Here is a 13,111-nt window from a genome sequence, read left to right as displayed (position 1 = left end):
CTGGCAGAAATTTTTTTAAGTGACTGATGGAAACAACTTCACAAGTATATATATATGAAGTTTGGGAATCACTGTAGTGGCACTTAGCAGACAGTGCCGAAAACTTGAGCTGCATCTTGATCCCTGAACCAGGTGGGGGCTTATTTTAAAATGCAAGACTGGACCCCACTCCAGTTCTGATTCAGTAAGCTTTCTTCCTCTTATTGATTACTTCCTCATTTAACACCATTCACAAATACCTTGCCAAAATTGCTGGTGTGATTTTTGGAACTCAGCCATAAAATTGTACCTTGTTTTCTTCCATATCAATACAGCTGAAAGTGGAATTTAGGCTCTAATTCCAAACCCTGAGATTCGGTGTCAGGGCTGGCCACTGACCTCTGTAATCCAAATAGAGATGGATAATGATGGAAAGCAGGAGTCAGCAGCTGTGGAAAGAGGCAAAAGAAGGCACTTCAGCCATCTTCAGGATACAAACATGAGCATAAGTTTATGAGGACAAAGAGCTGGGTGCTGAGGGAGAAAGGTATGCATAGTTATTAAACAGTCTTTGTGGAAAGTATATCTCAGTGATCAGAGGTGGTATGGCAGGTGGTCTTGACAGTTGTCTCAGGATGGTCAGATGGGATCATGGGTAACAATGATCTCAGTCTTTCTTCTCTGAAACTTTTTTTTTTAAACCAGTCCTGGGGCTTGAACTCAGTGTCTGAGCACTGCCCCTGGCTTCTTTTTGCTCAAGGCTAGCACTCTACCTCGTGAGCCACAGCACAAAAAGAAAGAGAAAGGAAGGAAGGGAGGGAGGGAGGGAGGGAGGGACGAAGGAAGGAGAAAAGAGAAGAAGAGAAAAGGGGAAAGATTGCTGTCTACAAAATCTTTTGTTTTTCCTTCAGTCCTAAATTTCAGAGTTAATTCTTGGCTGCCTACATTTTAATTAGACCTGGATGAGATCTAGCTAGATCTCAAGATCTAACAAATTTTCAAGAACTTGGAAAACTAGTTTTCTTAGAGGTGGTGGCAGGAAAGGAGAGGGAAGGATGCAAGAGTGGCATATTCTCCAATAATTATCTTTAAAATGTTCACATACACACACTTTTAAACAAGGCATTCCACAAATGTCCATTTAAATACACATAAAAGTGAGCTCAAAAATGTAAAAAAATTAGAGTCAGGAGCTGGTGATTAACAGCTGTAACCCTTGTTCCTCAGGAGGCTGAGATCTGAGGATCATGGTTCAAATCTAGTCCTGGAGGAAAGTCTTTGAGGCTCTTATCTCCAACTAATCACCAAAAACCCCTAAGTCGAGCTGTGGCTCAAGTGACAGAATGCTGTCCCTGAGATTTTTTTCTTTTTTATCCCCCCTGCTCAGGGCTACCACCTAGGCCCCAGATTGGCACCAAAAACAAAGTAAAACTACTACAAAAAACCAAAAAAGCTAATTTAGTGGCCACAAGTACAATTGGTCAGTTATTTCTAGGAATTCCAGGAGCAGGATGAGTTTTACCTAAAGCTGTTCTTTCAGAACTCTCTCTCTCTCTCTCTCTCTCTCTCTCTCTCTCTCTCTCTCTCTCTTTCTCTCTTTCTTCCTTTCTTTCCTCTCCTGACCTTTCTAAGCTTTTTGACAAATTAGATATTGGGGCAGTAGGCTAAGGGACAAATTTGGGCTGTAGTTGTTTTGCAGAGACTTATTTGCATATTGCCATTCCAGCTATATGAATTTATTTAGTTATTTATTTATGTTTGCCAGTCCTGGGCTTGGACTCAGGGCCTGAGCACTGTCCCTGGCTCCTTTTTGCTCAAGGCTAGCACTCTGCCACTTGAGCCACAGTGCCACTTCTGGCCATTTTCTATATATGTGGTGCTAGGGAATCGAACCCAGGGCTTCATGTATATGAGGTAAGCACTCTTGCCATTAGGCCATATTCCCAGCCGCTTATATGAATTTAAAACTTTTATTTTTGCCAGTCCTGGGGCTTGAACTCAGGTCCTGACCACTGTCCCTGAGCCTCTTTTGCTCAAGGGTAGCACTCTAACACTTGTGCCACAGCCTCACTTCGGGCTTTTTCTGTGTGTGGTGCTGAGGAATCGAACCCAGAGCATCATGCCTGCTAGGCAAACATTCTACCACTAAGCCACATTCCCAGCCCTAAAAAATTTTAAATTATAAGAATTGAAGAAAAAAACCCACATATTCCAACTTCAGCCATAATGGAGCACAAATGTTTTAGTACACTGATAATTTTGGAACATTTGGTACACTTGTAAATTTAATATACCTAATGTAATTTTTATATCCTTATTTAAACATTTATAACAGTTAAAGGTGTATCAGTATATGTGGGGGGGCTCACTAGTACATTTCCCTGAATGATTATAAAGTAACATATTTTTAAAAGGTAATGTATTTGAATAAGAGCACCCAGCTGAGATTTGTATTGGTGACAGACTGTTCTCTGATAAAATTTCTTTCTACTGGCATCTGTAATGTTGGAAATGGACATTTTAATTTATTAATTCAAAAAACATTTGCTAAACTTCCCGTCAAGAATTGTGTTAGAGGACTGGGAATATGTGCCTTAGAGATAGAGTGCTTGCCTTTCATGTACAAGCCCTAGGTTCAATTCCTCAGTACCACATAAACAGAAAAAGCCAGAAGTAGCACTGTGGTTCAAGTGGCGGAATGCTAGCTTTGAGCAAAAGAAGCTCTGGGACAATGACCAGTCCCTTAGTTTAAGCTCAGGACCGGCAAAAAAAAAAAAAAAGAATTATGTTAAATATTGGAGAGATAGATAATAAAGATGTAGTCCCTATCCTAGAGTGAAACGTAAGTGATTAGAAGGCATGAAAAAAATAATTACAGTATACTGGATTAAACACTATAATTGAAGGTTGTTTGAAATACAATAGAAGAGTCAGAAGCCTTTAATTTTGTTAGACAAGGAACACTTCATTAAATTTGTGGCATTTGAGATAAAGACTGAAGAATATCTTGAAATGTGCCAGCACACCAACAAAGATAAGACACTATAGATAGAAATTGTAGAAATTGACACGATGGCCATTTAAGGACCTAATTTGCTGTTGTTCTTTTTGGTTTTGGTTTTGAGTTAAGGCCTCACTGAGTAGACTAGGCTGGCCTGGAACTCTAGTTTGTTTGCTTGTTGTTTGTTTTACCATACTGCAGTTTGGCCTTATGCTTTCCAAGCAGGTACTATACTATCTGAACCATGCAGCAGCCTTTTTTGCTTTGTTTTTGAGATAGCATGACACATTAATGCCTGAGGTAGTCTGCACTATGATCTTTCTGTTTATGTTTTCATGTAGCTGGGACAAAGGAACATATTCCACAATGCTCAGATTTTTATTGATTGAGATGGTACCTCATGAACTTCCTGCCTGGGCTGGCCTTGAACTGTGATCCACTGGATCACAGCCTCCCAAGTAGGTATGAGCCACTGAACCTATCTAGCTTTTCAGTTTTTAAAGAGTAGAGTGCTGGAGCTGGGAATATGGTCTAGTGGTAGAGTACTTGCCTCGTATACATGAAGCCCTGGGTTCAATTCTGCAGCACCACATAGATGGAAAAAGTCAGAGTAGTGCTGTGGCTCAAGTGGTAGAGTGCTAGCCTTGAGCAAATGAAGCCAGGGACAGTGCTCAGGCCTTGAGTTCAAGCTCCACGACTGGCCAAAAAAAAAGAGTATAGTGCTTGGTGCCAGTGGCTCATACCTATAATCCTAGCTACTCAGGAGGCTGAGAGATGAGGATCACAATTCAAAGCCAGCTCAGGCAGGGAAGTCTTATTTTCCATTAACCACCAGAACAAATGGAAGTGACTCTGTAGCTCAACGAGGTTGAGTGCTAGCCTTGAGCGAAAGAGCCCAAGCACTGATTTCAAGCCCTACAACTGACTAAATAAATAATTAAAAAGTAGAGTGCATAGGAGAGAATAAAAAGAAACTCACTGCTTTCCAGTTCCAGATATTTTCTCATAAAAATATAATTTTTTTGGTCAGTCCTGGAGCTTGGGACTCAGGGCCTGAGCACTGTCCCTGGCTTCTTTTTGCTCAAGGCTAGCACTCTACCTCTTGATCCACAGCGCCACTTCTGGCCTTTTCTGTTTATGTGGTGCTGAGGAATTGAACCCAGAGCTTCGTGCATGCTAGGCAAGCACCCTACCGTGAAGCCACATTCCCAGCCCAAGAATATAAAATTTATTTAAACAAATATTTTTCAAATTTTTTAAAATTAAGGTGATGTACAGAGGGTGTACAGTTACATAAAAAGATAGTGAGTGTATTTCTTGTCCTATTTGTTACACCCTTCCTCATTTTTCTTTCCCTTCCCTAGTTCAGATAAGCATATATACAAAATCCAGTGTACCAAAATCATATACCGTGACCACAGGGGGTACGTACCACCAAAGGAAATTCACCTAACTTTTCAAAATTTTGTAAATAAGTTTTTTGATTTATGTAAAGAGCTTTTTGCCAGGTGCTAGTGGCTCATACATGTAATTCTAGCTACTCCGGATGCTAGGATCTGAGATTCACTGTTCAAAACCAGTTCAAGCAGACAAATCTGAAAGACTCTTATTTCTAGTTAGCCAGCAAAAAGTTGCGAGTAAAGGTGTGGCTCAAGTGATAGAGTACCAGTCTTGAAAAAAGCTAAGTGAGAGTGCAAGGCCCTAAGTTCAAGTACCAGTACTCACACAAAAAGAAAAAAAAAAAAGAGCTGTTTGCTCAAGAAAAGAAATGCCCAATTTGTTGAGGTCCAGGAAAAGTATGTGATTTGAAAAATCTTTAAAAGATATTGACTAGGGGTGCTACACACCTTTAATCCCAGCTACTCAGGGGACATAGGTAGGAGGACTGTTGTCCAAATCAGACATGAGGCAGCAACTGAGACCCTGTCTGAAAAACAACTAAACCACAAAAGAGCTGTGGATGGGATTCAAATTGTAGAGGCCCTGAATTCAAACCTCAATAGTAGTGCCCCAAAGAAAAACAAGTCGATATATTATACATTTGTATAAATTTTATGTACATATTTGATTTACACATATACATATATAATATCAGACTATGATATGCTTCATAAAGACTGTAGGAGGCAGTTCTACTATGAAAAATAATTTGTGAACATACTTCTGTTTAGTTTAACTTCAATTTGATTTAAATTTACCATACTCCCACAATGATTTTCAATAAAGAGATAAGCTAGAACAATGTGAAAATGGGAACATGTCATTTCTTTTTTACTACCCAATAGATTTACCATATGTTTGAAACTGATGTTCGCTGCCATCTACAGTAAATGAAACAAAATGCTTTTAAAGTAATGTAACATTTTAAACTATTTTTACTACCTTACTCTCCTCTCCCTATGAGCACATTCATCTTACTGAGAAAAGGTTTATTTAAGCTCTGCTTACATCTATGTTGTTTTTAGCGTATTTCCTTTGGTAAAGAGCAATTGGTGAGTTTATTTCCCAGTTTAGCTGTTGTAATAAAATGTAAAAGCCATTTCATTCTCTTCTCAAATAGCATCATCAAAAACTAGGAAAGTCAGCCAGTTCAGGACAGTATAAAATTCGAAGTGCCTGAGGTTTCTAGGGTTTCTTTAGCAGCTGCTGCGGCTCATGGTTGCTTTTCCTACTCTTGCTACCAGCATGAAGCTGAGGGCCACCTCAGTTTTCCAGACAGCAAACCCCAAGCTTTGTGATTCACCTAGCATAAAATTCACCCTTTGAAATATACAATCCAGTAGGCTTTCATGTGTTCACATGGTTACATAATCATCATCATTATAAATTTAGAACATTTTTTCACTCAAAAAAGAAACTCTATATCCATTAGCAGTCCCTCTCCCATTTCCCCTTGCCCTTAGTCCCTAACAATCACTAACCTACTTTCCATGGGTTGGCGTAGCCAGGACATGTCACATAAATGGAATCGTAAGTAAGTGGCTGGCTTCTTTCACATGCTGTCAGGTTTTATCCATGTTCAAGCATGCATCAGTTTGTTGTTGTTGTTGTTGTTGTTGTTGTTGTTGTTTTTTGCCAGTCCTGGGGCTTGGACTCAGGGCCTGAGCACTGTCCCTGGCTTCTTTTTGCTCAAGGCTAGCACTCTGCCACTTGAACCACAGCGCCACTTCTGGCCATTTTGTATATATGTGGTGCTGGGGAATCGAACCCAGGGCTTCATGTATACAAGGCAAGCACTCTTGCCACTAGGCCATATCCCCAGCCATGTATCAGTTTTATTACCAAATGACATTCCACTGTGTAGATATACCACATTTTGTTTAGTCGTTCAGTAGATAATGGACAACTGAGTTGTTTCTTGCTTTTTATTGTTTGGAACAGTGCTGCTATTAACGTTCATGTACAATTTTCTTTTTGCTTTTTTAGATAGCATGTCACTATGTAGTCCAGCCTGTACTCAAGATTTTCCTGCCTCAGCCCTCTGCTAGGATTACAGGCTTGCATTACCATACTGGGCATTTAGTATTTTTTGAAGCATCCTTAGATCTCAGGGTTCTGGGTAGGTGGGAAATCAGGTGTGAGCCACCAGCACCTGGTTATAATTGGTCTGTTTATTGATTTTATATCTTGTATAATGCTGGACTTATTAGTTCTAATATACAATTTTTGTGGATTATTTAGAATTTCTGTATATAAGATATATCTGTGAATAGACTGTTTTGATTTCAGCTACAATCTTTAAAGATTGTCTTACACTCTAGAAAAAGTTTGGTTTATTTATATTCATGGTAATGGTTACTTCAAAGGCTTTCACTGATCATGCTAGTATAATTTTGGAATCAATTGCTCTGTACAATTGGAATAATATTTGGTGAAGTGTTTTCTTCTTTTTTTACCTGTTATTTTCAGGGGAGGTCTTGGCCAGTTCTGGAATACTGAAACCCAGGAATACTCCCCAGCCCATGGTGAAGTACTGCCATATTGTTAAAGGAATAGCTCATAAAGTTTTTTGTTTTGTTTTGCCAGTCCTGGAGCTTGGATTCAGGGCCTGAGCACTGTCCCTGGCTTGTTTTTGCTCAAGGCTAGCACTCTACCACTTGAGCAACAGCACCATTTCAGCTTTTTCTGTTTATGTGGTGTTGTGGAATCAAACTCAGGGCTTCATGCATGCTAGGCAAGCACTCTACCTCTAAGCCACATTCCCAGCCCCAGCTCATAAAGTTTTTTGGGGCAAAGAGTTCAAAGATTTATTGAAAGGATATTAGGGACATTTCACAGGTCATGATGGACATACATTTCTCAGACTCTGCTCCCAGGAGAGCTGAAGGCTCCTGGGAAGACCTTTCTGGGTTGATAGGCATGAGGAAATGGAGCAGAGTGTTGCCTCCCCTGAGATCTGCAAATTAGAAGCCTGTACCAAAGTGCTCCAGAGATTAAAATTTGAGATGAGGTTGTTGATGGTTGTGGTTGGAGCTATTGCCCTCTTAGTCATTTTGTTCTCAGTCTGTAAGTGTTCACAAATTGTACTTCTCATTGAAAATCTCAGACCCATGCTAGTGGCTCACACCTATAATCCTAGCTACTCATGAGGCTGATATCTGAGGATCACATTTCAAAGCCAATTATCAACCAGAAAACAGGAAGTGGTACTGTGGCTCAAAGTGGTAGAGCACTAGCCTTGAGCTGAGAGAGCTCAGAGAGCTCAGGGACAGTGCCCAGGCACAGAGTTCAAGCCCACACCAACAAAAAAACAAAAACGGAACTCAGGAATTACCATTAAGATGACCTTTTAGCTTGACCTCTTAGCCTCTGATATCTCTCACCATACCTTTGAAAAAATGACATCTCAAAACCTTTCTTGGAAGAGGATTTTATTAGGAAATAATTCTATAATGATAATTCTATTCTGTTTTTTCTTTTGTGTGTACTGAATATGGAACCCAGGGTTTCGTATATGCTGGACAAGATATAAATGCCCAGCTCTCTGTCATACTGTATTATGTATACATATGTAATAAACATATATCCCCATCTATCTAAATATAGATAGATAGATAGATATTTATATAGAATTAGAGTGCCAGTACTATACTTTGAACTCAGGATCTCATGCTCTTGCTTGTCTTCTCACTCAAATTTGGCACTCTACTATTTGGGCCACACCTCCACTTCTCTGTGTCATACTCACTTGTTATTGTTGCTGTTAAAAAATTTAGTATCGGGGCTGGGAATATGGCCCAGTGGTAGAGTGTTTGCTTTGTATACCTGAAGCCCTGGGTTTGATTCCTCAGTACCACATATATAGAAAAGGCCAGAAATGGCACTGTAGCTTAAGTGGCAGAGTGCTAGCCTTGAGCAAAAGGAAGCCACGACAGTGCTCAGGCCCTGAGTTCAAGCCCAGGACTGGCCAAAAAAAAAAAAAAAGAAATTTAGTGTCATTTTCATTTGTTCCTCTCTATGTGTATGTTCCTCTCTCTAGCTATTTGTGACCTTTTTTATATTTGTTGTTCTCTGGCTTGACTATGATATATCTTGGTGATTTATTTTTATTCATCCAAGTTGGGATGTATTGAGTTTCTCCAGATTAATAATAGTCTCAATAATTCTGGAAAATTCTTTTTTTTTTTTTTTTTTGGCCAGTCCTTGGGCTTAGACTCAGGGCCTGAGCACTGTCCCTGGTTTCTTTTTGTTCAAGGCTAACACTACCACTTGAGCCACAGCACCACTTCCGGCTTTTTCTATTTATGTGGTGCTGAGGAATCAAACCCAGGACTTCATGCATGCAAGGCAAGCACTCTACCACTAAGCTGTATCCCAGCTCTAACTCTGGAAAATTCTTTTTTTTTTTTTTTTGGCTAGTCCTGGGCCATGAACACAGGGCCTGAGCACTGTCCCTGGCTTCTTTTTACTCAAGGCTAGCACTCTGCCACTTGAGCCACAGCGTCACTTCTGGCTGTTTTCAATATATGTGGTAACTGGGGAATCGAACCCAGGGCTTCATGTATACGAGGCAAGCACTCTTGCCACTAGGCCATATTCCCAGCCCTCTGGAAAATTCTTTTTTTTTTTTTTTTGGCCAGTCCTGGGCCTTGGACTCAGGGCCTGAGCACTGTCCCTGGCTTCTTCCCGCTCAAGGCTAGCACTCTGCCACGTGAGCCACAGCGCCGCTTCTGGCCGTTTTCTGTATATGTGGTGCTGGGGAATCGAACCTAGGGCCTCGTGTATCCGAGGCAGGCACTCTTGCCACTAGGCTATATCCCCAGCCCGAAAATTCTTAATCATAACATTTCAAATATAGCCTTTCTCCTATTCCTTCTATTTTTTTTCCATTTGAAACTTCAATTAGATCTTTCTCCTGATATAATCAGGATTTACTTTTTTTTTGTAGGTTGTAGGGCTTGGACTCTGGGCCTGAGTGCTGTCCATGAGCTCTTTAGCTTAAGGCTAGCATTCTACCATTTGAGCCACAGCTCCACTTCCGTTTTCTGGTGGTTAATTGGAGATAAAAGTCTCATGGAGGGCTGGGAATATGGCCTAGTGACAAGAGTGCTTGCCTCCTACACATGAAGCTCTCAGTTCGATTCCCCAGCACCACATATATGGAAAATGGCCAGAAGGGGCGCTGTGGCTCAGGTGGCAGAGTGCTGGCCTTGAGCGGGAAGAAGCCAGGGATGGTGCTCAGGCCCTGAGTCCAAGGCCCAGGACTGGCCAAAAAAAAAAAAAAGTCTCATGGACTTTCCTGCCCATGCTAGCTTCAAACCATGATCCTCAGATCTCAGCCTCCTGAGTTGCTAGGATTATAGGTGTAAGCCACCAGTATCCAGACATTTCTTTGTTTGTATACTTTCTGGGTACCTTCTTTGGACTGCCTTCATATTTACTAATTCTTCAGCTGAACTATTCTGCTGATTAATCTTCCCACTGAATTTATATTTTCAACTATTAAGATTTTTATTTCAGGAGTTGTATTTGATTATTTAATCACTACCTACTTTCTTCATATGTTAAAACTGGATGAAAGCTACATGGAGATTCATTGTCCTCTTTTATCTACTGTTGACGTATCAAAGTTTTCCGTAATTAACAAAATCAGCAGGAAGGACATTATCAAACTTTAAAAGGTCTATGGGTCTGGTGGCTCACACCTGTAATCCTAACTACTCAGAAGGCTGAGATCTGAAGATCGCAGTTCAGTTTGAAGTCAGCCTAGGTAGGAAAGTCTGTGAGACTCTCATTTCCAATTAGCTACCAAAAAAGTCAAAAGTAGAGCTGTGGCTTAAGTGGTAAGGTGCTACCCTTGAGCCCAAAAGCTCAAGGAAAATGCCCAAGCCCTGAGCTCAGGACCCATGACCAGCACCAGCACAAAGGAAAAAGGTCAGTGACAGCTGAATAATATGAAACACAGTCATTTAAATTGTATCCTAGGGGGCTAGGAATGGGCTAGGAATCCTAGGGGGCTTAGTGGTGGAGTTCTTGCCTAGCATACATGAAGCCCTAGGTTCAAGTCCTCAATATCACATAAACAGAAAAAGCTGGAAGTGACACTATGGCTCAAGTGGTAGAGTGCTAGCCTTGAGCACTGAGAGGCTCAGGGACACAGCCCAGGCCCTGAGTTCAAGCCCCAAGGACTGGCAATCAACCAAGCAATCAATTGGGTCCTAGAAAAGACAGAGGGAATTGTGGAGACTTGAACTTTCCTTGGGCTACAGCATAGGATTCTTCATGGGTAAATTGAAACAGAAAGTGAAAATGGGATGTATGAGAGACAGGAAAAATAGGTAGAAAGAAGGGAATGGATTTTACTCTATGATGAGAGGACACCATGGATTTGATTCAGTCTTCCTCAGGCCCAAGGTCATAGAATCACTTCATATGCTACATGCACTTGAATATCAAAGGTTGTTGGTGCCTGGTTTCAGGGAATAATAGTTGGCGATAATCTTAGGTTCTGCCAGAGTAGAATCTTTGCTCCATTCTGGTTAGTCCAGTATAACCAGTCTGATCTCTTAAATGGTGTCATCTTAACTAAACTGTGCCAAGTCTTGCCCAGAGAAAGCACTTAAGAGGCAATGAAAAATAGTTGAGACCTCTTAGGTGACATAGTTCTGTCTTCCCACTTTCTCTCCTATTGAAAAATTTAAATAAAAAAAATCAGTACATTTAAGGGCTATCCACATGCAAATCAGTCCCTGAAATATGTGCCTGGAATCACCAAGATTTCTCTTGCAAACATTTTAATAACACCTCACTCTTTAAAGCATGTGGTTACAATATGTCATGGCATTAGATTTTTACAGTAGCTCTCTTGGGTAAGACAGCTATTGCTAGATTGTGTCACAGAAGGGGAAAAAATAAAGTACCTTTTTTGCTTATCTTTAGTAACTGTGTATCTCTCCAATTTGATGTTTCAGTTCTGGTACATGATGGGCTCAAGAATTCCATTAAAATATGAGTAGAGTTTTTAGAATTTGCTATTTACAAATTGTGTTTTTAAATGAAATTCCCCTTTGGTTCTTTACAATCTGGCCTTTTTTTCGTGTGTGTGTGTGTGTGTGTGTGTGTGTGTGTGTGTGTGTGTACACAGCAGTCCAGTCCTAGGGCTTGAACTCGGGCTGAGTGCTGTCCTGAGCTTTTCTGTGCAAGGCTAGCACTCTACCACTTGAGTTTTTAGTGGTTAATTGGAGATTAAAAAAAACTTCATAGACTTTTCTGCCTGGGCTAGCTTCTAACCAAGATTCTCAGATCCCAGACTCCTTAGTTTCTAGGATTACAGATGTAAGCCACAGGCAGTAAACCCAACATGATCTTTTTGAGTAAGAAGAAACCTCTTTACAGTGATCTAAAGAACTTAAAGTATTTTTGAAAAGTGGGGAATCAATTCTTGGATGGAAAAATATAATGAAAAGCCTATCATAGAAGTTATGAGGGAAATAATCTCTTAAGTCATTAAATTAAAATATAAGCAAAAACAATAGCTTTGACATAAAACTATCATGTGAAAAATTAGATAGTGGCAGTCATGATACTTATTTTTAATCCTAGCACTCAGGAGGCTGAGGCAGTAGCATTATAAATTGGAGATTCTCAAAAAAATATAAAAGTTTAGTAGTGAACTTTGGTAAGATTAAGCATACCGTTTGGCATTTACTGGTAGATGTTTAAAGCTCTCCTAAGTGGGAGATGCTGAGATAAATACTATTATTTTCAAATATCTAGAACATTACAACGAAGACACACACGAGGGCGCCATAATCAGTAAAAAAAAAAATTGGGAGTGCATATGCAGTGTTGCTAGGAATTAGTTTTGTAAGAAGACAAATTAGTACTATACTTTTACAGATGAAAAATTAAGGTCCAAAAAAGATTATGACTCTATATGCTCTATTCTGGAGAATAAATAAATTGGATGCTATGATTTTTAAGATTGTACAGCAATCCCTAGTTGGTGAATTTATGCTATAGGATTTTGACTCTCATTCTGACAACTTTCTATTTAAAAATCTTTCTTCCCTGGCATGATATAATTTATGTCAATCATAAGTGGGTTTGGTGATAGCATTATATAAGATGTAGGAAGAACATTGGTGATGTGGCTCAGGTAGAGCTCTTGCCTGGCACAAGTGAGGTGTGGGTTTGATCCCCAGCACTATAATAAACAAAAAGCCTTATAAAGTTTTGCTCCACAAAATGTTAACTGTGCTTCATTTTTGCTTTCTAGGGGAGAAGGGTCAGTTCTAGCATTTGAACTCTGCGTCTCCCATTCACTAGCAGGTGCTGTACGCTTCAGCCACTTCCTCCAGCCCCACTTCTTTTTATAAATCTTCTGGAGTTTGAACTAGGGGTTTCATGCTCAATAGGCAAGTGCTCTACCTTTTCAGCTCTGCCCCCAACATTTTGTTTACACTTAATACAGTTCATACTTGATTTCTTTGGGTACAACCCTTAGTTATTTTCTCATCTGTGATGAATGCATAGTTTACTTCTTGGCTTTCATATAAATATAAAGCTGTTCAGCTGCCTACAGATTTTCCAGAGAACAAGGTTCATAAATACCTACAAAGAGTATGAGATGTAGATGTTTAAAAAACAATTCATATGTGGCAATATTTGTTTTTATAGACAAATTTTCTT

The sequence above is a fragment of the Perognathus longimembris genome, chromosome 17 (genome assembly GCF_023159225.1).
Source record: "Perognathus longimembris pacificus isolate PPM17 chromosome 17, ASM2315922v1, whole genome shotgun sequence".
Classification (NCBI taxonomy): Eukaryota; Metazoa; Chordata; class Mammalia; order Rodentia; family Heteromyidae; genus Perognathus; species Perognathus longimembris.
Note: the sequence above shows the minus strand (reverse complement) of the source record.